The 24,402-nt window shown below is 31.9% G+C and overlaps 1 protein-coding gene across 4 annotated transcripts in view; it reads left to right on the top strand.

Moving 5' to 3' along the window:
• Positions 1–12,012: 12,012 nt before the first annotated feature.
• Positions 12,013–24,402, top strand: part of LOC127722167 (parathyroid hormone/parathyroid hormone-related peptide receptor-like) — a 68,674-nt gene continuing 56,284 nt past the window's right edge. The window contains exons 1-2 of one of the 4 annotated variants that reach the window (XM_052229042.1): positions 12,020–12,171; positions 23,156–23,206. The gene's annotated coding sequence lies outside the window, so the exon portion shown is untranslated. Of the gene's footprint in view, positions 12,172–18,368; positions 18,497–23,155; positions 23,207–24,402 lie in introns of those variants that run through there. The other 3 variants (XM_052229043.1, XM_052229040.1, XM_052229041.1) reach the window with 3 other exon arrangements.

Raw genomic sequence — 24,402 nt, 5'->3', positions numbered from 1 at the left:
CCTTTGGTATCTTTCGCCTCTATTTTGGAAGTCACACGTGCATAAATAAGTAGTTAAATGATGGTGATTGTATATTTTAATGGAACACCTATGATCTCATAAAACACTGCACACATCACCAACATATTAAAATCCCTGCAAGACATGTCAATGTCATAAGAGCAATCGCCCATTTTTGTGCTGAAAAAAAGGAGTAATAATAGTTAAAACGTTATTTTCCTTAAAATATGTCCGTGGTCAAAGATTATTGATGAAAACTCAGTTATATTCCTTTTCCGAAAATTCATCGACTGCTTTGTAAATCGTTTTACTAGTACGTATATATGGTAAAACATTCTACATATACTATACAACACACTGCATACTACATAGTAATATTGATTATCATTTATATTTTGTTTATCTGCATCGTTGTCGTAACTAGAAAGGGATTTTAAATCACCTACAAGAATATGTTTGTAATTTTGTTTGTTACCTCGATTTGCCTCCTCTTAATCGATTTACGAGATTTGAACATCAGTAAACTATTGTCGCCTTAATTTGTTTCTGGGAAGTTGCTAGTATCGCTACAGTGGTTTTTGTATTTCCTACTTTTAATCGAATTTGTAGATGTCATTGATTTAAACATATAAAATTATTCCCGAGTGAAGTAGTGTTTATTCCGATAATGACCTATAAGTAGGTACCCTAATAGATCTCTCTGGTATTAATGCAGCCAGCTTTATAAGCCGTTGAAGATAATACATCTTCTTTTAAGGTACAAGTCGTTGTCACTGTCCCTATTGGAAACATCAAAGCGTTCATTGTACTTGCCCTGAACATTGGCGTGTTGTTTTAGACGTAGTCGCTGATAATGTGGACCTCTATTTGAATCTGAATAACGTTTTTCTTGTTTGGATGATGACCCATAGGTGAGGGGCCTCATGCGGGGGGGGGGGTCTCATCACGATTCACGAGTTGATTTTTTTGTCAATCACGATTCACAGAAAATAAATTTCCATGATCACGGATCACGAAAATATAAAAAAAAATCTGTAGAAAAACGGATCACGATAGCGAAAATGCGCCGATCACGAGAACGAAAATAACCCATCAGGCCCCTCATAGGTAACTAACATCGTAAATATCATTGGTATGAATACAGTTGCGTACCAATTCATGAAGATGTTACAGCTTCTGTAACGTAGTAATCGTTGGCTTATGTCCTCTTCTACTTCTACCACTAAGTGACCACCATCATTAGGTTGGCTATCTTGTCACTGTGTTGTGTGCGCATGCATGCTTAACAAGTCCAAAATAATGTCGCTACTGTAGACACAACCTGTTCGTGCTATATAGAGGTGTTGTTATAGACCTATTCGCTGATAATGTGGACTTTCTGGTTCCTTATCTAGATGTTGAATAGGCGGTCATTTTAGTATATGGCAAACATCTGAGTCATGGTAAAGTATGTGGTTTGATATACTTATTCTTAGATTCTTAATAGTGTTGCCAGACCAAGAGCATTACTTAATTCAAAGGATTTCATAACAAGACTATTTTTTTCAAAATGTATAAATATAACAAAAGATACTGAATATGTTGCATATTCTATATCTTCTAAGCGCTTGCTGAATGGAAGACAAAGCATCGATATAATATTCTAAAATATCAAAACTTGGAACATGTTCGGATTGGGTAAAGGAGCAAAACAAATTAATGTTGACCCCGACAGCTTTATGTCCGGGTTGAATCGGAAACAGGTATGACTAATCCATTATGGTTATAGTTTTTCCATAATAAATACTGTAATAATTTATAATCTATGTTTTGAATTTACAGAGACGGCATATGCATAAGTTCATTTTGATATTCCTTTTATATATAGACATCTTTGGACACTCTTTATGTGCTTTACTATTCTGGAGTTGAAGTATCTCAGTCTCCGAATTGCACAAGAAACTGACAAAAAGCATTATGATTAATATTTGTCTTCTGTTTGATATCATAACGAAAATGTAAATTTTGCGAATGTTTTAGTCCTGTAATTACAACGTAGATTCCGTTATTATGACGTCATCATTGAGAAAATTGATATCAACAAAGATGTTTTAAAGTTTAATATGAGTTTTTTGGTCGTTTGTCCCCAATGATTTGCACACGGTAGGAACTTTTTGACTCCCAAAGGAAATAAAAATGAAAGTTATTTTGACTGTCAGAGGAATATTAGACTGATACAATATCAAAATATAATATTGTGTCACACTTTAGGATAAGACTTTCTTTGCTCATTTTACTTGAATACGTAAAACTATCATCAACTTTAACAAATATCATCCTCTAAGTAGTTGAAAACGTAAGTTTGTCAGATATAATTATATTTGTATCTTTGCTCAATGGCTTCAAAGTATCGGCGTTCAATATAAATCTACAAATTTTCCCTACCATCCTCATATGGAGATCTTTTTATTAATATTTTATTATGACCCAAACTATCCTTTGTTGCAAAGATGAACTGTTTTGAAGTTAAGTAAGGAATTATGTAAAATTGCAATTAGCAGCCAAATATGTCAACTTATACATATGAATGAAATCTTTGTGTTATCATGCACAACTCCCTTTTTTGAATAAAAATGTACCCAGTTTATACTTTTTTTAAAATTTAACAATACCATTGAAAGGATTAAATTTTTTTTACTTTTTTTGTTCATTCCATAGAACAGTCAATGGTTATTAACATAAATCGTTCTTAATTGGAAAGTAAAGTTTATGATAATTTAATTTCATGAGTTCAAATGAACGAGGCAAACATATGCATACATCGTTATTTATTATCTACTAGTAATCAGACGGAGTTACATTTAAATATTGAATTTCGTATAATAAAGGTGTTTGGTTAATGGGGTCAAGTAATTCTACACGATGTTAACTGTTTGCATGATTGAAACCAGTCTTTCATTTTGTTAAGTGGATAAACTTCAAGATTGTTTTGTTAAATGGATAAACTTCAAGATTGATATGTTCTTCATGCAAATATTGGATCCAATTTCTGAAACGAATTTGATGCGTTTATATCATTTTGAAGACAACAATAATACTGTATGATCGTTACATTAATGTTGGTCTGGATAAAGTGGTGGGTCCATCATTTCTATATTCTTTGATTTTTTTATGTAATTTTTCTCTTTGCTTTATATTTTTTACCATTACGCTCTGTTTCTTATATTCTAGCACCACATTATTCTATGTTTTTTATTTTTTTTGGGACTATTTTTCTCTATTCTTTATTTTTTTTTTCCATTTTTCTGTAGATTTGGTCCATTATTCTCTATTCTGTAAATCTATTCCAGACCCTCATAAATAGACAAAACCACATAACTATATACGATTACACTTTAATGAATATTAACTAATTTTATGACAAATGATTTTTTTATGAATAATTAATAATATCATTTTCCTGCCTGTTGATGGAAGATAAATAACAATTTACTGTTTATTTACCCCATAGAGTGAACTCTATTATAATTTTCTACTGAAATAGCAAGAATGTGATACACGATATGTTATTGAAACATTTATATAATGTGTTATGTTTTTAAATATGGATTGTTCATAATATAAGAAGCAATAAATCAAGAGTTTTTTTCGTATTTTAAATGCATTGTTTCATATTTTATTTAAAATGAAATATATATATATATGTGTGTATTTACATTGTGTCTTAGGTCAAATTTATTTGTTCAGTGTATGTTCAATGGTGTTAATATGTCCTTTGTTTGAGTTAAGCTATTTCAATTGATATTTTATAGTGTGTCTTTCTATGTTGTGATGTTACACTATTGTTTCAGAAAAAGGGTGAAGGTTTGGTACCATTAAAACGTTTAAACCAGCTGCATTTGTTTGCACCTGTCCTACGTCAGGAATCTGATGTTCAGTAGTTGTCGTTTGTTGATGTGGTTCATAAGTGTTTCTCGTTTCTCGTTTTTTATATAGATTAGACCGTTGGTTTTCCCGTTTGAATGGTTTTACACTAGTAATTTTTTGGGGCCCTTTATAGCTTACTGTTCGGTGTGAGCCAAGGCTCCGTGTTGAAGACCGTACTGTGACCTATAATGGTTTACTTTTATAAATTTTGACTTGGATGGAGAGTTGTCTCATTGGCACTCATACCACATCTTCTTATATCTATATATATATATATATATCCGATTGTTTTATAATGACATAAACGTAAATAAAGTGACCCCGAGGACTATATTACACCGCCGGTGGTTAACAACTACCCTTAATAGTACATCTATTCCAAATCCTGTATGGTATTATAAAATGAATCGGACAGAACAAACATAACATTCATAAATATATTAAAATTAGTTACACATAAAAAAAATCCGAGTATTATCAAAACAAAATAAAGTTCATTCCATTTACAATTTATTTGAGAATTATAATTGTAATGAAGTAAGAAGAACGGAAATTCTTTGTCTCACATCCCTAGGGATAACTGCATCTTTTCAAAAACAAATCATCAATTTCTAATAAGATCACAAAACATACACCAACCGACTGATTAAAACTTTCATCAGAACATTCCAAATTGTGTATGTTAAAATGTATGATGATCGTTATCATATTCCGCTTGATTTACAAACCTACATGACTTTAAGTGCTTTGCAACCCCTTTGAAGCGAAAACACAATTATTAAACGTCCCCAAAACCAATTTCCACCTGATTAATCATTCAATGTAGAAAGATGTGTTTTTGGTCAAGACACAATGTTCAAAACTTAACTTTACGATTTATTTTTATCAATCTACAAATATGTTGAAACACATGGAACGATAGTAAATTTTGGCTGGAAGTGATTTAAATACCTTGAATACCACTTTCCCAAGTAAGATCGAAAAGGTTTATCATACGAATACATGCAGTTCAGTGGTTGTCATTGGTTCATGTCTGCCATATTTGTTTTTTTTGTAAATTGCTTTGTTATAAATTAGGCCGTGAGTTTTCTCAATTGAATTGTTTCATATTTTTTTTATGTTGGGCCTTTTATAGCCGACTATACGGTATGGGTTTTCTCATTGTTGAAGGCCGTACGGTTGCACATAGTTGTTAACTTCTATGGTAGAGAGTTGTCTCATTTCAATTATACCACATCTTCTTGTTTTTTATATGTAAATATGACGATCATAGGGTACTATGGCTTGATTAATACACAGAAAAGGCAATTTTAAATCTGTTCAAACAATGATTATCACCTGTATGCAATGTTTTTGTATTTATACATTGTACCTGATTAATCAGTTAAATTGGAAATATGGGATCAGTAGAAGCAGTATTTTTAGTCTGACCACAGTGTTCAGGTATATTGAACATTAAGGGTTGCATGAGACCAACCTAGTAACTGTTGATAATATCATTAACGTCATTTTGTTCCAGATGTGAATACTGCATTTAAAATGCTTATATTTATATAATTGTTATAGATTATGATGTCATCTGCTGAACAGTGCATTCTGTACATACACATATCTTCTGTCTCTCAGTGCTGTGAACCGCCTTGGTAGTCTCGTGGTAGCGTGTTCGCCACGAGTGCTGGGGGTCGTAGATTCTAACCCTTGCCGGGTAAAACCAAAGACTTCAAAATTGGTATTTTCTGCTTCTCCGCTCTCCGCTAAGAAGTAAGAGCAAAATTGGTCGGCTCGGAGTCAAAATAATGTGTCCGGGTAAGGTGACATGTTTTCCTACGCACCTTGAACCTTTTGAACTAGCACGCTCAGCGTGTCGGTCTAGTACAAAGCAGGGCTAATATTCATATTACATTAACTAACATGTTCTCGTCCTGAATATGCATATTAGTTTGCCGCTAATTTAGACGTTAGACAGCCATCCATCATCATCTTAGTGCTTTGTTTGCTGTAATATGTGTTGCCAAACACATATTTACTCGTATAGGTTCTTTAAAATTCATTTGAAATTTGTCTTTTCATGCTGTTACTTGACAGTTAGCCGTTACAAATTAATTCATCAAAGAGTGAAACACAACACCATGGCCAAACGAAAATAAGGTGAAAGTTGGCTCCCAGAAATATACATGGATCGTTACCAACATATACAATGTTACTGATTCAAAGTACAAAAAAAGTCACAGTTGTCTATAGAATCAAAATTGTGAAGACACGTTTTTCCTTTCTCCGAAGCCACTATATACAGGGAAAACATTTTGGAATACTAATTCAAAGGAAATATGGACAGGGGTTCTCTCCAAGTCTGCCAGGTCTTGGAGCACATACCTCAAATGATAGTTCTATTACAAAACATTTTATTTAAAAACTAATAGTTCGATGAAAGTGTAATCTCTATATAACTCCAATGTCAGACAACTTAAGTTATCACAAAGAAACAACAAACCAATGTGTACACATCATATTTTATACTTTCAGTCTGAATAAGCACCTGTGTCCTTGAACTATGACATAGAAAATAATTTCAGGGTATTCTCTCCCTCATCTATATCGTTCTTCTCTGAGATCTATATAAAACCAAACACAAAAAACAATCAAGGTTTGATCAAGAAAGCATTTGTTAAAAAGGTATATATTTTTAAGAACAGTGACCATGAACTTGGACATATTGACCTCAAAAGTAATACGATTTTTTCCCTTCCAGATATCTGTCATTGGTATAAGTTTCATCATGTAAGGGAAACGCAAGTTATCATACGGAAACCACAAGATCGTGACATCTAGTCGGACAAAAGGACACGTGGATGGACTTGCGAACAGACAGAAGAACTGGATTAAAAAGCTAAGACGGACAGACAAAGCGGCGACTATATGCATCCGATTGTTTTCGTTTCGGGGAGCATAAAACGTCAATCATTATGGACAAACACAGCCCACAAAATTAAATACAGAAACAATACAGACCACAACAAAAATATCTGTATTCAATCTTAGTTCGTTTTTTTTTTTAGAAATTTTGAAAATAGTTCGAAGATAAGAAATGAGAGTTTTCTTTTTTCTCAATTTAAAAGTCCCCCGATATATATATATACAGTTGTAGTCCAAAACAATAACGATTAAATGCCAAACAACGATAGATATCTTAATTGTTTATTTTGTAAATATTTACATTGTCAATAGTATTTAAGTGTTTAAGTTGGATTTTTGTAATATTCACAATTTGTTTTGCTGGAGATTTCAGGTGGGGATAATTTATGCGTTAGTACCAGTTAATAATATTGTAATGTATCAATTACATCTGTTTTCTCTATAGAAATCTTTCAAATAGCTTAATTAAAACTACAAATAAATTTTCTTCAAAGCTTACCAGATGCGAACTTAACTATCAACATTACGAGCACCTGTTACCAATTACATAATTTGTTTAATAGCCTGATACTTAAGGTTAATTGACGAAATCCGTCAATCAGCCTTCTTAATGAATGGTTAATCTGTATTGACATGAAAGTAATTTGTATTTGTTCTTTCCATAATGTTTATCGAAATTAGACATGTTTAACACAGTAGAAAATCTGTCATTTATTGTCTTTACTTAACCTAACCAGGACATAGTTTAAGTTAAGCATTAACCTTATGCTATTATGATTGTTACCAATTAGTTGTTTCAAGTTGAAAGAAAACAAGACTTGAGCTTTTAATTCAGTCAAGTATATTGAATGAAAACAAAAGTTACCAGACAGTATTTAAAGGATTCATATATTTAAGATTTATGTAAAATATATGCCAGTACGTCTTTTCAACTTCAACCTTGAAACAAGTGTAAGACAGAAACAATTTTTGGTCCGACGTTTGGTTTGTGATATTTGTTGCTAAAGTAAATTCGCCGTTTAAAAAGAGATCCAGCTTAAAAAGAAATTATGTTTGAATGCAATATTGTATGAATGCGAACAATGTTACCCCTCATCCACCATTTTCATCCGTTTTACTGAATTTCTATATAAAACTAGAGTATGTATCAAATTAAGGTGGCACGGTAGTATTTCCTGGCCCATAAGGGATAATGATAGCCTTTTTAGGATTTTCACCACTTTCTAGCACTGCGAAAAATTCTACATACACAGTTAACTGAAGTACTTTCATTATACTAATCAGAAATAAATTTGAATATGTATCATGACCGTTTACTTTTTTTGCTATTTTTAAAAACCTAAGGCCACTAGTGCTTTTAGGTCTTTTATCATGCAGTGAATACAAAATTTAAAAAAATTCTCAAAAATTCATTTTCACCTGTTTGTAAAATTATTTCATATTTTTCTACACCTGATTCATCCCTCAGTTTGGGAAAGTATGTTCAGTTGATACTGTATTTTTAGTCCAATCACACTGTTCAGATACATTGACCTAAGTAGGGTACACAAAAGAGCAACCTAAATTCTGGAATGCAAATACTACCGTGCTACCTTAACCAAGACATTACAAACTTGAAATCTGTCATGACACCTATGATGCATAGACTTCTTACTAGGAAACATATTACAATAAAGAATACTAGTCTTCACTTATTTCTTACCAAAAAAAAATTAAAAAGTATACCCCTACCCCAGCTGGCAGATTTTCACTTTTTTTCATCTGAACATTTTTACTTAAGGAGTGAACAAAACCCAAATATATGTTGTTTCAAATCAACACAGAAGTAAACCATGGTGATTCAGGAGGAATTATTGGATTGCCAACTCTATTTATAGTTAATCTGACTGAAAGAAACAGTTTAAGCACCAAATCATGAAAACTGATAGTAAAGTCCATTCCACATTTTACAGCATGCCTTACATTCCTTTAAGCATTTCCAGATTATGAAGGCAATATAACAAGACTCTTTAGATGGCAGTTTACTATTATTCAAAGATCTTTTTGACAATACATGTACTAGAATATATCTTTAAGTTGACTCATTGTCTATTTCTCATGTATGCATTCAGTTAATTATGTCCCCTTACATAATCAATTTAGCTTTATTGTGCTTTTCAGGGTCAGAAAATCAAATAAATTAATGACATTTGCATGGAAAATGAATAAACTATTTAATCTTGCTGATATACAATCATAATCACATTCTTTGTCCAAAAAATTGTCTTGTCAATGTAAAGAAACCCCTAATGCTATCTCTATTTCAGCTAAATATGAGGGCTAAATGAATAAGTAAGGATCCCTTAACCACTTACTAGTTCCAAAAAAGCTCTTTACTGGTGTCATGTTAACACAAAACTACAAATTAAACCTGAAGAAAACTAGTATAGCTGTACTTGTGTGGAAAAAAATAAAAAATTATGCACTTTATTTATTACGGTGAAAATTATAGGAGGTACAGGCGACTAAAATATGTCGCGTCTCAAATTCCAGTTGTTGCACAAGTGTCAGACACTGCGAAAAGTTAAAACTAAACTTTATAATTAAAAATGTATTGCAAGTTACTTAAAAATAAAGAAATTTTACTTTCTAGGTAAATATTAACATTATTACCCACAGATCAGGCAAAATTTGCTGAATCAGCAATTTTCACTCCCAGGGGTGAAATTTAAGGGCTGTTTTTATTCTAGTTGCCCTTAATCAACTTTTTATTGATAAACTTACAAATTGCATAGGTAAAACAAATACCTTTATTGATTTTGTGTAAACATATATATCCCAGTTAAGGTGGCACGGTAGTATTTCCTGGCCCATAAGGGATAATGATAGCCTTTTTAGGATTTTCACCACTTTCTAGCACTGCGAAAAATTCTACATACACAGTTAACTGAAGTACTTTCATTATACTAATCAGAAATAAATTTGAATATGTATCATGACCGTTTACTTTTTTTGCTATTTTTAAAAACCTAAGGCCACTAGTGCTTTTAGGTCTTTTATCATGCAGTGAATACAAAATTTAAAAAAATTCTCAAAAATTCATTTTCACCTGTTTGTAAAATTATTTCATATTTTTCTACACCTGATTCATCCCTCAGTTTGGGAAAGTATGTTCAGTTGATACTGTATTTTTAGTCCAATCACACTGTTCAGATACATTGACCTAAGTAGGGTACACAAAAGAGCAACCTAAATTCTGGAATGCAAATACTACCGTGCTACCTTAACCAAGACATTACAAACTTGAAATCTGTCATGACACCTATGATGCATAGACTTCTTACTAGGAAACATATTACAATAAAGAATACTAGTCTTCACTTATTTCTTACCAAAAAAAAATTAAAAAGTATACCCCTACCCCAGCTGGCAGATTTTCACTTTTTTTCATCTGAACATTTTTACTTAAGGAGTGAACAAAACCCAAATATATGTTGTTTCAAATCAACACAGAAGTAAACCATGGTGATTCAGGAGGAATTATTGGATTGCCAACTCTATTTATAGTTAATCTGACTGAAAGAAACAGTTTAAGCACCAAATCATGAAAACTGATAGTAAAGTCCATTCCACATTTTACAGCATGCCTTACATTCCTTTAAGCATTTCCAGATTATGAAGGCAATATAACAAGACTCTTTAGATGGCAGTTTACTATTATTCAAAGATCTTTTTGACAATACATGTACTAGAATATATCTTTAAGTTGACTCATTGTCTATTTCTCATGTATGCATTCAGTTAATTATGTCCCCTTACATAATCAATTTAGCTTTATTGTGCTTTTCAGGGTCAGAAAATCAAATAAATTAATGACATTTGCATGGAAAATGAATAAACTATTTAATCTTGCTGATATACAATCATAATCACATTCTTTGTCCAAAAAATTGTCTTGTCAATGTAAAGAAACCCCTAATGCTATCTCTATTTCAGCTAAATATGAGGGCTAAATGAATAAGTAAGGATCCCTTAACCACTTACTAGTTCCAAAAAAGCTCTTTACTGGTGTCATGTTAACACAAAACTACAAATTAAACCTGAAGAAAACTAGTATAGCTGTACTTGTGTGGAAAAAAATAAAAAATTATGCACTTTATTTATTACGGTGAAAATTATAGGAGGTACAGGCGACTAAAATATGTCGCGTCTCAAATTCCAGTTGTTGCACAAGTGTCAGACACTGCGAAAAGTTAAAACTAAACTTTATAATTAAAAATGTATTGCAAGTTACTTAAAAATAAAGAAATTTTACTTTCTAGGTAAATATTAACATTATTACCCACAGATCAGGCAAAATTTGCTGAATCAGCAATTTTCACTCCCAGGGGTGAAATTTAAGGGCTGTTTTTATTCTAGTTGCCCTTAATCAACTTTTTATTGATAAACTTACAAATTGCATAGGTAAAACAAATACCTTTATTGATTTTGTGTAAACATATATATCCCAGTTAAGGTGGCACGGTAGTATTTCCTGGCCCATAAGGGATAATGATAGCCTTTTTAGGATTTTCACCACTTTCTAGCACTGCGAAAAATTCTACATACACAGTTAACTGAAGTACTTTCATTATACTAATCAGAAATAAATTTGAATATGTATCATGACCGTTTACTTTTTTTGCTATTTTTAAAAACCTAAGGCCACTAGTGCTTTTAGGTCTTTTATCATGCAGTGAATACAAAATTTAAAAAAATTCTCAAAAATTCATTTTCACCTGTTTGTAAAATTATTTCATATTTTTCTACACCTGATTCATCCCTCAGTTTGGGAAAGTATGTTCAGTTGATACTGTATTTTTAGTCCAATCACACTGTTCAGATACATTGACCTAAGTAGGGTACACAAAAGAGCAACCTAAATTCTGGAATGCAAATACTACCGTGCTACCTTAAAGTGATAACAGAAAACAGAAAGCAAACATCGAATTCAAAAATAATATTCATGGGAAATAATTAAATTAAAACACCTTGAAAAGAAGAAGCACATATTAAAAGTCCGTAATAAGACACAACAAGTTCTTTGTATTGTACTTTTTTATGGTTTGTTAGGTAAACAAAATATCAAAACATCACTCACTCCTTTATATAGTTACTATTTTTAAATGTACAAATTTGTTAAAAATATTGTTGCATTAATAGCGTGCGTATATAGTTTCCTTTTTGGATCAATTGAATACAATGTGCATGTTGAAAATTAACTTCAAAAACAAATATGATAACGTCCTTTTGAGACAACTTATTGTATTAAATTACAATCAATATTATTTATCTTGTGATCGTTTTGTTACGTTGGAGGAGTGCGTTCTTAAGGTAAGCAATAGTTGCAATAGTTTGACCTGAACATGTACTTATATCTTCCATATACAAGAGCGAATGTACGGTATTGTGTATATATATAGTCTATTAAGTGTATAATAGATAAAAATAAAACATTACTACCTTTGATACAATATTTTATGATGAAGTGATTTATCACAGCCTGTTTTATTTCTGCTATATTACCGTCATGACGGTAGGTCATTTTATTGTATAATAGAAGAGCTGATAATACGATGCCATTGACAAAATGATAGCGCGTATCGCGTGCAAATATATGTTTACGATGTTGTTTTCTATTGGTCACGGTTTCAATTTTTTTGAAACACGAAGGGCTTTACTGCTGTATAGTTATTCCTTGATATTCTTTTAAACGGCAGTCAAAACCTTGCTGAAGTGGGACATCCGTATGGTTGTGGAATATGTATAGATTCGCAGTCACGTCTAGCCAGAACGGGGATGTTTAATTATAAATCTCGTGTAGAGAGATTACCACGCTCTCTGCACGTTTAGAACCCTGGCAACAACTCTTAGAGGGGTCTGAAGGTGACCTACTTTAGTTTAATTTCCCGTCCTTATTCAATATTCCTTTTTTCCAGTGACATTCCGAATTTCCCGCTATTCACCCCGGTCAATCCCCTATTGTATTAATTGTTAATTTGCTCTAATCCTGAACATGCATGAAATATTTGCCACTGGACTACTTTAAGTGAAGACTAATTAATCAATTCATTTTAATTCGGTTTTTTTCCAACATGAAGCATTCAACAAATGATACATCTATAACAAAAGCAACACAACAACAAACTGTAAAAACCATTTGCAAATGACGTTACTCAGTAAATCGGTTTAAAGGAAGTAATTAAAGATGACGGGCGCCACCAAGTTTTTACATCCAGCTAGAAGTAAATTTAATTTTTGCTGCCCTGTTAATTAGAAAAGAAAATTGAAATAGTGAAAATGAATGTCGGCTATTGGTGTAGAAATAGCGATAAATTTGGAGGAAACTCTTTGTGATCAGCAAAATGTTCTGTGCAAAATTAAGCAAGGGTGATCTTCATTCATACTATTTCAAAAAATTCTGGAACTGTAGAGTACCCTTAAAAAAATGCCATTTTCTATCAAAAATGCTGCCGCACCTTATGTCTTTTGGCAGTTTTATTCACACCCAAAGATGTGGAAAATTTGCAATTTGACAGTTTTTTCAATGAATTATTTATAGTGAAAACGCAGAACACAAAAAAGATTACCATTGTCGCCTATGTAAATAGTTACTTCATTGTAACCATTATCAATACACTGAATGAAGAGTTTGAAGAAAGCGAATGTTTAAAAAAAAAATCTGCGGGAGCGGCAATTCTCATGCCGACAATTAATAATAATCTGCGATGGTGGGAATTTTAATGACGATTTATTTTTTCCATGTGTTTCCAATGAGAAAAACTAATAACAATCAGGGAATTCACGGGCAGCTTTCCTTAGTTTTGTATCAATTGTCAAAGACGATTTAGTTGTATATACACATAGTAACATTCATAAAACAAATAACAATAGACAGGCTTTCTCTGTACATTTGACGAGGCGAGCATGCTGTCCTTGTTCCCTCTGTCTTCATGATTTGAGATTTTTTGCCAATGACTTCTGTTTATCATACATTCTCCAGAATAAGACCTTTTGCACCACCTAGTTCCGCCTCGATCAGGTTACCTAAACATTTGCACATGATGTCAGTAAACCAATTCAAAATTTTGGCTCTGATATCGCATGACTAAAAAGTATAAAATTGATTTCAATAGTTTAAATGAAAAGCTGATAGCTAGTAATGCTGAACTAAAAACTTCTTAATCCATACCCTCTCCTCCACCACACCCCCTCTAGCCATGACAATAGATATAATGGATATGATGGCAAATAATGGTAAATGTTATTATCAATAATTTGTCTTAATTTTTATAGTAACATACTCGATTTGTCTTCACATTACGGAATATATATGACTCGTTTATTTTTTCTTACATTAGAATGAGCATAGCGCCGAATGATGTAATTATATTTACGTTGTACACATAATTATCAAATGGTATTTCGTACGGCAGTGCTATCAAGTGACGTTATACTTCTTTTCATTGCATCGAATTAATTTGTTGATAGTTTGAAATGTATACACTGCTAATGACATCTTTACACTAATTCCATTGGAGGTGTACTGATTGATATTTTAAATTAGTCTTGGATACAGGATTTTTTTTATTAGTTGTTAATGGCTTTGAACTAGCTGTCAGTAACTGCGAGCACTCTCAGATCTGTACTTTGTGTCTTTTTTGTTGTGAGAGATGTAAAAATTCCGTGTCACGTTCAATATGTGTTTTTGTTAGATGTTTTTCTGCTTTGTATCGATCTGATGAGTTAAGCTCTTATCAGCTGATTTCTATAGATTGTTCTTATGTTATACTGTTACACAACTGTCCCAGGTTAGGGGAGGGTTGGTGCCTTCAGACATGTTTTACCCCGCCAAATTCTGTATGTGCCTGTCCCAAGTCAGAAGCCTGTAGTTCAGTGGTTGTCGGTACTTGGTTCATGTCTGTCATATTTGTTTTTCGTAAATTGTTTTGTTATAAATTAGGCCGTTAGTTTTCTCAATTGGATTGTTTCATATTTTTTATGTCGGGGGCTTTTGTAGTCGACAATATTGAAAAGGTTTTTCTCATTAATGAAGACAGTACGGTTGCCTATAATTGCTAGCATCCACTTCATTTGAACTTTGGTGGATAGTTGTCTCATTGGCAATCATAGCCTATCTCCTTATTTTTTTATATGTTTTATCTAAGAAAGGACACAGATGTCCTTAGTGTGGCTTCATTGATATGGTCATAATTATAAATTAACTGTTTACAAAACTTTGAATTTTTCGAAATACTAAGTATTTTCCACCAAGGAATAACCCTAGCTGTATTTGACAAAATCTTTCGGAATTTTGGGTCTTCAATATGCTCTTCACCTTTGTACTTTATTTTGCCTTTAACTTTTTTATTCGAGCGTCACTGATGAGTCTTTTGTAGACGAAACGCGTGTTTAGCGTACAAATTTTTAATCCTGGTAGCTATGATGAGTTTATTTATCATACATCTATGGCGTGGTCTTACGGCAGTGAACTGTATGTCCTTATCGCTGTCATAGTCACTGTGGTGGTTGATGTGATAAGCTACTGTGTATACATTTTGTTAATTGTGATAAATATTTGATATCTTTAGAAAATAAAAAAAAAACAAAACGTGTGTATCATCTATTTACAGTATAATCCTGTGTATAGTTTGTTAACAATCCGTAAAAAAATAAACACGTCTTACTTAAATGTAATGTACGCTACTTAATTTTCATCTGGTACATTGTATTATTTTGTTAAAATCAGCTTTAAATAAAACATAAACATGCATATACTTCCACGATTATATAAATAAAAAGTAAATAACATGACACTTATATGTTTAACTATTGTATCCGCTGTTATATTTAAGACACCTGGGCTGATATGCATAAAAGTACTTAAGTTAAGATTTGTTCCGAACGGACGGATTTTTCTACATGTCCTACGATAAATTAGTACTACGATTGGATATCATAACTTAAGTAGTTTGATGCACCGAGCCTCTTCAGGGCAGTGTAATCATTCTTTCAAAATTGTACATTAGTCATGAGAAGATTCTGATTCAGATAAAATCTCATGTGGTAAGTTCGTCTACACTTGGCATTCATACCATTTGTCGAAACCTATGTTTTGGAATTCACAAGGTCATGTTTTTCTCTCACTGTTAATAACATCTTTACACTAAATCCATTGGCGGTTGGATGTTTACTGATTGATATTTTAGTCTTGGATACATAATTTTTTTATTAGTTGTTTTAATGGCCTTGAGCTAGATTTCAGTAACTGCGAGTACTCTCAGATCTGTACTTAGTGTCTTTTTTGTGTGCTTTGTATCGATCTGACACGCTAAGCCCTTTTCAACTGATATTTATAGTTTGTTCTTATGTTGTTCTGTTATACCAATGTCCTAGGTTAGGTGGAGGGTTTGGCATCCGCAAACATGTTTAACCACGCAACATTCTGTATGTGCCTGTCCCATGTCAGGATCCTGGATTTCAGTGGTTGTCGTTTGTTGATGCATGTATATCATATTTGTTTTTCGTTAATTGTTTGGTACACATAAATCAGGTCGTTATTTGTTTTCTTTTGAATTGTTATACATTTGTGATTTCTAGGCCTTTTATATTTTACTATAGGGTATGCGTTTTGCTCATTGTTGAAGGCCGTACGGTTGCTAACTTCTACGTCAGTTGGTCTCTGGTGGAGAGTTGTCACATTGGCAACCATACCACATCTTCTTAACTTTATACGAAGAAATCCACGTTCGTGCTTAATAGAACAATTGACATTCTGTTCAAATTGTTGACTGGGTGTTTTCATGTATGTCATGTATAACGTATTCCGAAAGGTTAATGATATATGCGTAATTCCAAACAAGACTTTGAGACAACAACTACATTTTGTTTTCATTAATACAACTTGTTATTCAAGTCTATGAATATGATATGAAATTACTATGCCATAAAAAAAAAAGACGAGCGTAAAACTCCGAAACGGTGCTGACGTCACTACGCTAAACGTACAAAGGCCAGCTTCACGTATATATATAGTAGAAGAGAACACGTTGCCACTGTTTCAGAGTTTAAACAGGCGTACCGATTAAATTAAAAAAATTAAAAAAACAAACCAAAAAACCAAAAGGCCTAAACATACATTTGTTAATAGTCAATTACTCTCAAAATAATATCAAATTTGCAGGCTATGTTTCGTTACAGTTTATTTACTTGATTTCTTAACGTTACTTTAAAAGTTGTGGCCAAAAGAACTCATGGCATAATATTTACTTATGTTTAAATATAGTATAACCAAAAGACGAAATTATCTATTGCGTCATCTTACCTCATCTATTCTGTCTTACGCCTTTAATAATGCAATTCGTAAAAATTTAAATCATTATTGTCAAATGTACAATTTTAATTAGTTGTTTTATGTATTTTACTTTATTTTACTTTTATTATATATCCATCATACAACTCTCATCATTCCTACCAATACAAACGAACACCACTGAGCTGGTACACGCGGTATCATCACAATTGTCAACATTTGATGTACCCATTTGCATTCCTAAATTCATTTACTCTGCAGATAATACATAAAAGAAAAAAAATAAGTTAACGTTTAAGATTCTTTCAGAGTAACATTTGTTTTTTAATTGAAACGTGTGATATCATATATAATAGCACACAAAAAGTTTCTAGAAAACAGTGCACAGGACACATGTTTTATACAAACCAGGTCAAAAAGACACATATTTTTTACGCAAATTAGTATATCTGCTACATTGTAGGATGAAATGAAATTTATCCTCTATTACTCTTAAATCACAAAAAAATACAATTTCTTTCATTTTTAATAGTACCAACACACACTTATATAATCTACACTTTGCAGAAGAATCTAATAAAAAATGTAAAAGCATGTGTTTTTTTGGATATCAGTTAATTAATCTATTTTTATTCATGAATTCAAGCAAAAATCTTCATATCCCTGACGTGTGATTCGTGTATCTTTCGCTACGTTAGACGAGTTTCAATGGTTTGACGCTTATAAAGAATAACCTATTGTTTATATATATATACGCCTTGTCACGTATTTGTCAGAGCACTATATACGTATCTGTAATTAATGTTTGAATTTATAGAAACCTATACAATTAAGATCAATGAGGTTATCACTTCGAGTGATCATGCACTCGGTAATTATCCCAAGTCTTTTAAACAGAAGGCATCCGGGTCACTCTTGTTCAGTTCGATTTGCAATCTAGTAATTTGTGCTAGACGCTTCCTGATACTTTTAATAAAATTTTGGTTGCACGCCTTCAAGATGATTCTTGAGATTGCAAAAGTTAACTGATTGACCGAGAGGTTTATTCAGAATTATTGATTCTAATAGATGACCTTGCGTTTGAATAATTGTAATTAAAATCGTCTGTAAAATATGTTTATCTTAATTGAATATTAACTTGATAAAGTTCAAGCGACAGGTTAAGTATAGTTAAGAGCTTTACCATTGAATACTATATAAAATTTAATAATTGTTTATCAACTCCTCTTTGATCAGTTAGTTCTAACATGTTGATGCACACATATGTATATATGGGATTTACCGAACAGTGATAAATGTTTTTATCTGTTATCTATCGATAAACGCTACAATTGTTTGAAGCTACATGTAAGTATACATTAATAACTGATATATTATTTTATTTATGTATTTAAAGTTTGTATATGCACTTTGTAACATTTATGCTATTTAGACAAAACAAGCGCCGAACTCCGAAACAGTGTCTGCTCTTAACTGACATAAATCAGCGTCACGAAGAAAAATTTGCGGGAGGGGACCTAGGTTGAGGGCGATAACTCTTTAAGTCTGTAATACTTTTATGGTATTCAGTTGCATCAATGCTTTTTAAGCATTCAATAATATCAAAAATATTTTTTTACAAAAATTGTTTACACAAAAGTACCAGTGAAATTTATAAACATTTTGATAAAGTAAATCTATTAAAACAAATAGTATAATTGCAAATCAAAGTTTTTGCAGAGACACTAAGTACATTTGTCGTTGTAGAGTGCTTGTCTTAAATGCGAGGTGTAATGAGTTATATCACTGGTCATGCCAACCAAAGACTTTAAAATGACATTGCTGCCTCTCCGCTTAGCAAACAGTTCATGACAAAAAGATTGGTAACTGTTGTATATGTAGGAGTGTAGATGACTTGTGTCTTCACGCTGTCCAATATATAGAAAAGCTTTGTATGTCTTGCACAAAGCAGGGTGTATTTATTTGATATGGTAACGTTCTTACATTTTTTGTGATACTTACCGTTTATAAATCATATATGATTGCCAAATGATATATACAGGCTTATGTGAGCCTCTCTTTTAGTTAACTGTGTTTTGAGGCTGTTGTCCTGTTATGCGTACCCATAAACTCCTTTATTCTGAATTCACCAGTACCGATTCCTTGAATAATTGATTAACGATACCAAAGGGAACAATCTATACGAAAAAATATTATAAAATACTTCTTTGACTAAAATTTGGAGCAAAATAAATGCCTGAAACGATTTCAAATGTTTTTCTCGTTTTTTACACAGCTACCGAACACGCATCTTATTTCCCAGTTAAAACATCTTGTATCTAAAATCACCCGGAAAACAAAAACCTTAGGCAGCCCTGTGCATGTTATATATACACGCATACTCATATGAAATTAGACTAAAAAGATATATAAAAGCATATTGAATTTTTTTTTTTAAATGTACTTAAGGTGATGGACCTAGGAGATACATGTTTAATTAGAAATGCAGCTTTTTTGTTCTTAAGGAGGAAATCTAGGTAAAGGGAGATAAAGACATAATCGTATACCTGTGATATTTAAGAGCGAAAATACTAAAGGAATAGTTAAAACTCATAATTCGGAAACGAACTGACAATGCCATGGCAAAAAACTAAAAACGACCAAAAGACAAACAACTGTATACACAGCACAGCACTCGATCAGCAACACGAACTCCATACAAAAATATAACTCATAAACACTCTAACCTATTTAAGGTCCCTTGTTTAGAAATTTCAGCTTTTAGTGAAGCTAAATTCGGAAGTGTTGCTCACTGAAAAAAAGATCTATCAATTGTGAAACTAAGACAAGTTTAATCATTCCATATATAACTTTACAACATGTGTTCAATGGCTTGATATATTGTATAGATAATTGCTTATGTAGGGTCCGTATATTGACCTCTTATCTTAAAGTGGTGGGTGAGTTGGGGCACTTAAATATAGCACTGATCTTCTTTTTAATGACTTCATTGTCGTGTTCCTTCCCAACTGATATATGTTGTATATATATATATTCCACATCTAGTTTTTGTCACACTCTGGTAATGAAGATCAGCTATCTATATAAGATATAATACGGAGTATCTAAAAATCAAACAATTAGTTTTTTTTTTTATACGTATAGATAAATCAATTCTGATATATAGTATTGTTACGTTTGATGATATTTTGCTGAATTTTCATCACACACGATCATTTAACATTTTATCTAGGTAACATGACGACTTTAAAAATCTATTTTCATGAAACATACTGTTACATGTAAGACTATCAGTTTAGATAGTGATCAGACAATACCGGTATGCTGATAAAAAGAATCGAAACTTCTGTAACATTCCCTATAATCCCACAAAATCAGCTTTATGTGTCCTGGTTTGTCAATGTATCAACTAAACAAGGAAACAAAATTAATTTAAAAAATGCATTTTTATACGGTATGATATTTTTAGTTATCATTTTGTAAGGTTGTTGTGTATTCTACCGATGTTTTACATTTAAGTGCCTTTTCTGTACTGATTATGTGTTATGTTCTGTTATTGACGTTTTAATAATCCACAAACCGAGATTAAAAAGGGGGTGGAGTAGGGGGGTTAGATCCCACAATACTAGTGTAACACATTTCTATGTACCTGCCAGAAGTTGGAACCTCATCAGTGGTTGTTTAATGTCTAAAGAATCTGAGTTTTAACCATAGGTGTCGATGGCAGATCTTAAATTGTTTTCTATTATTCAAGAGTATGATATATATATATACTATATCTTCTACCAATGCATCCAGTGTGATACGATGTTTCTCCACTCGAGACAGTTACATTTTAAATATCGAAAATGTAACTGTGTCGAGTGGAGAAATATCGTATCACACGAGATGCAGTGATGGGATCTGTTTCTCTAATGATTTTTATGCAGACAAACCTAATCCTTCTTTCCCGATGATCATATGTTCTTTCTATCGTACGCCATCCGGTATGGTCGCCTTAATAAGTGACGCCACAATTGGATATTTAGAGGAAAGCAAGTAAATTTGACGTCATCATTGAATATTGATCAATGAAGAACTGAGATCAAACAAACCACACGTTGATTAAGAAAATAAATAATCAACAGAAAATATACATTGTACTGGTTTATATTTTTGTATGACGTTTTCTTATTCCTTTGATCGAGAATAAAAGGGAGAGGGTTGAGAACTCACAAAATTATCTTAACCTGCCACATTAACCTTGTGCATGTATTAAGTCAAAAGGGCCTCGTTGGTGGTTGTCATATCCCAATTAAAAAAAACTCTGATTACAACTTTTGTAGACTCTAGACGATTCAGAATTTGACATATTGTACAGATACTTGCTTTTTGAGAAATTACATACCAAAAACAAATTCGGAATTCAAAATGGAGGCTTTCCTTAGTTACGGACTGGTAAAACGTGGAATCTAACCCTTCAAAATATTTGTCAACGTCCAATGAAAATTATCGTTACAAACGAATTGGGATTATAATTATACATTTATCCCTTCTAAATTACAAAATTTAACGTATATGTATTTAGCTAGGTTAAAACTTTGTAACATGAAACCTGTAGCATGAACTAAAATATTTTACAGGAAATATTGTTTATTTTGTATTAATAAATAATCACTCATATCTTATATTCCCAATTTTGATTTTGGTTGGAGGGTATTTATTGAAGCTTTTGGTACATTATACCCCCATTCTTAATAACAAAGCTCAAACTCAAGTTGTTTAATATCTTTTATTTGTTAATCCCAGTTAACAAGCTTGATATTTTCGTTTATCATATACTTGTAGAAAATAATGGGATAAAACTAATTTATACATATATTTATTCAATAAATTTGAGGAATTGTCTTAGCCGTGTGATATGACTTTTGTTATCAACTGCTTCCGGTATATATCAACTGTTTCCGGTTTATATCAACTGCTTCCGGTTATTATCGCATGCCTTTCTTTAACGTAATCACAAAGTATTTCGACGTCATTCTGCAAATTCCGGAAAATAAACCTCAGTGGTACATTTAAGTGGAAAACATAGCGAAGTAGAATAACAGAAGAAATATTAGGAAACAGGAAAATATATTATTAAAAAAACGCAAAACAAATAATACAAGATTTAAAAAAGTTTTCATGTCTGTATGGCTTCTGCTGAAGTATATGATAAAAAGAACATAACATGTCATTTTTCATATCAGACCCCTTATCAGCCCATGGTCAAAATCATCCCTCGAGCCTGTCGGCTCTCGGGCTGATATCATGACCTAGGGCTGATAAGGGGTCTGATATGAAGAATGCCATGTTATAATCTATATTTTTCAATTTTTATATGAATAATAACATTCATATAAAAATCGAAAAACAAAAATATGAAGCTCGTTAAATCGGATTAACAAATAAAAGACAAAAAAAAAGAATTCTAAGATGAATAAGAAATAAATGTCAAGGTTAATTATTTTATTTTCCTCAAGAACTTGTTTATTGTTTTGTTAAAGACTGCAAATGAGAATTCCAAATCGAATTGTCATACTGTCGGTTTGTTTTGATGTGTTTTGATATTTATTGATGATATTTTAACTCACTGATTAGTTCTTTTTCTTCGGTGTTTACTTTTTTAATGAAGATTATTATGTGAAAGCATGCTTACTTAATGAGGCATATGTCTTGACGAAATACTTCAGGAAACAACTAGAAGAGTTAGTGCTCGAAGTAAATTAACTTCAAAGTGTCATTCAATAATTGCCGGAGATGAGTTGCATGTCTCATTGTTTTAACGTGTTTTGAATTATAAAGGTTATATGCACTTTTTAACTAGTATAGAAACGTTAACAAGCTAAACAGTACATGTTTTGCTTTGATAACTAGCATTGCAAATCATTTTTACAGCAATCTTCAGAATGACATGCATATTTTAGAACTCGTAAATTTAATATATTTTTAAGTAGAAATATTTCTAATTAAGTTTATTTGTTTTAGCTTCGCACACGTAAATTTTGCTGATTCAAAGTCTGCCATATTCATTTAAAGGTGTGTATTAATGATCTACCCCGTAGTTAATTTCTTACCCAGAAACATTTCATCAGTAATATAGCAAAGATCATATGCAGGTTTTTCCTCCTATCCACCGATTAATATGTTATTTATCTTGTTCCTACTCTTAATATAAATGACATCTGTTTAGTATAGATTACAGGGATCAACATTACATAAAACTTTTGCTCCCAATCGTTTGCCTTAGTGTAACCCCGAGGTGAAGCAAATAATGATAGTAATATTTGTAAACATAAAAAAATAAGGAGATGGAATAGGATTGTCCATGAGAACTATCCACCAAATGATTGGCAATTAACTAAATACTAGTAACTACAGATCACCGCACGGACTTTTACAATGAGCAAAACCCATACTGAATAGTTACATGTAGCTGTAAAAGGTTACGATGACATATTGTGACCCAATATCACAGGGAATGCGTTCTGATTTAAAGAACAGGCATACCAAGAATGTTGTGAAGTTTGACAAAATTTCTCTTATTGTCAAGAAATCATTCAATATAAAGTATACATTTTAACAAAACACTTATAGACAATGTAATAACTGGTATTAGGATCAATCATAATTGCAAACATGTACCAAGAAAGGCAGAATCCTAATACTTTATATCGTTATACATGTACTAGTATATGTAATCTAGTACAAAATAGCAATGCTCTTCCATTTATAATTAGCTTAAGCATATGCATAGATATTTTAAGGATTTATTTTCATATACTGTATAAACAAGCGTATAGGGACAAGGTACTACTCCCTGAACTTTACCCATCGGCAGTAAAATCCATGCTCTAGGTGGGCGTCCAATTTGGGTGTATGAGGATTTGAATTGGGGGTCCTTCATTTATGTATTCTTTATTTTTTGGGGCATTTTTCATCATCTTAAAACTAATGCTTATTCTGTGAAATTCTCATGAAACTCATTTAATTATGAGATTTATTTGTTATTACATGATGTCTTTATTCTGTGCATGGTTCATTTCTGTATTTTATTACCTAATTCTTTTATTTTTCACTGTTATTCTTCATTCTTTTGCACCCCATTATTCTCTACTATTTATCTTTTTTGCTCATTTTTCTCTATTAATTTTATTTTTTGCCATTATTCTGTATTCTGTATATACCATTCAAACCTTCCTCTATGTGATGTATAAATACACATCCACATCCGA

The sequence above is a fragment of the Mytilus californianus genome, unplaced genomic scaffold (assembly GCF_021869535.1).
Source record: "Mytilus californianus isolate M0D057914Y unplaced genomic scaffold, xbMytCali1.0.p SCAF_12, whole genome shotgun sequence".
Classification (NCBI taxonomy): Eukaryota; Metazoa; Mollusca; class Bivalvia; order Mytilida; family Mytilidae; genus Mytilus; species Mytilus californianus.
This window is presented reverse-complemented; position numbering and strand designations above follow the sequence as displayed.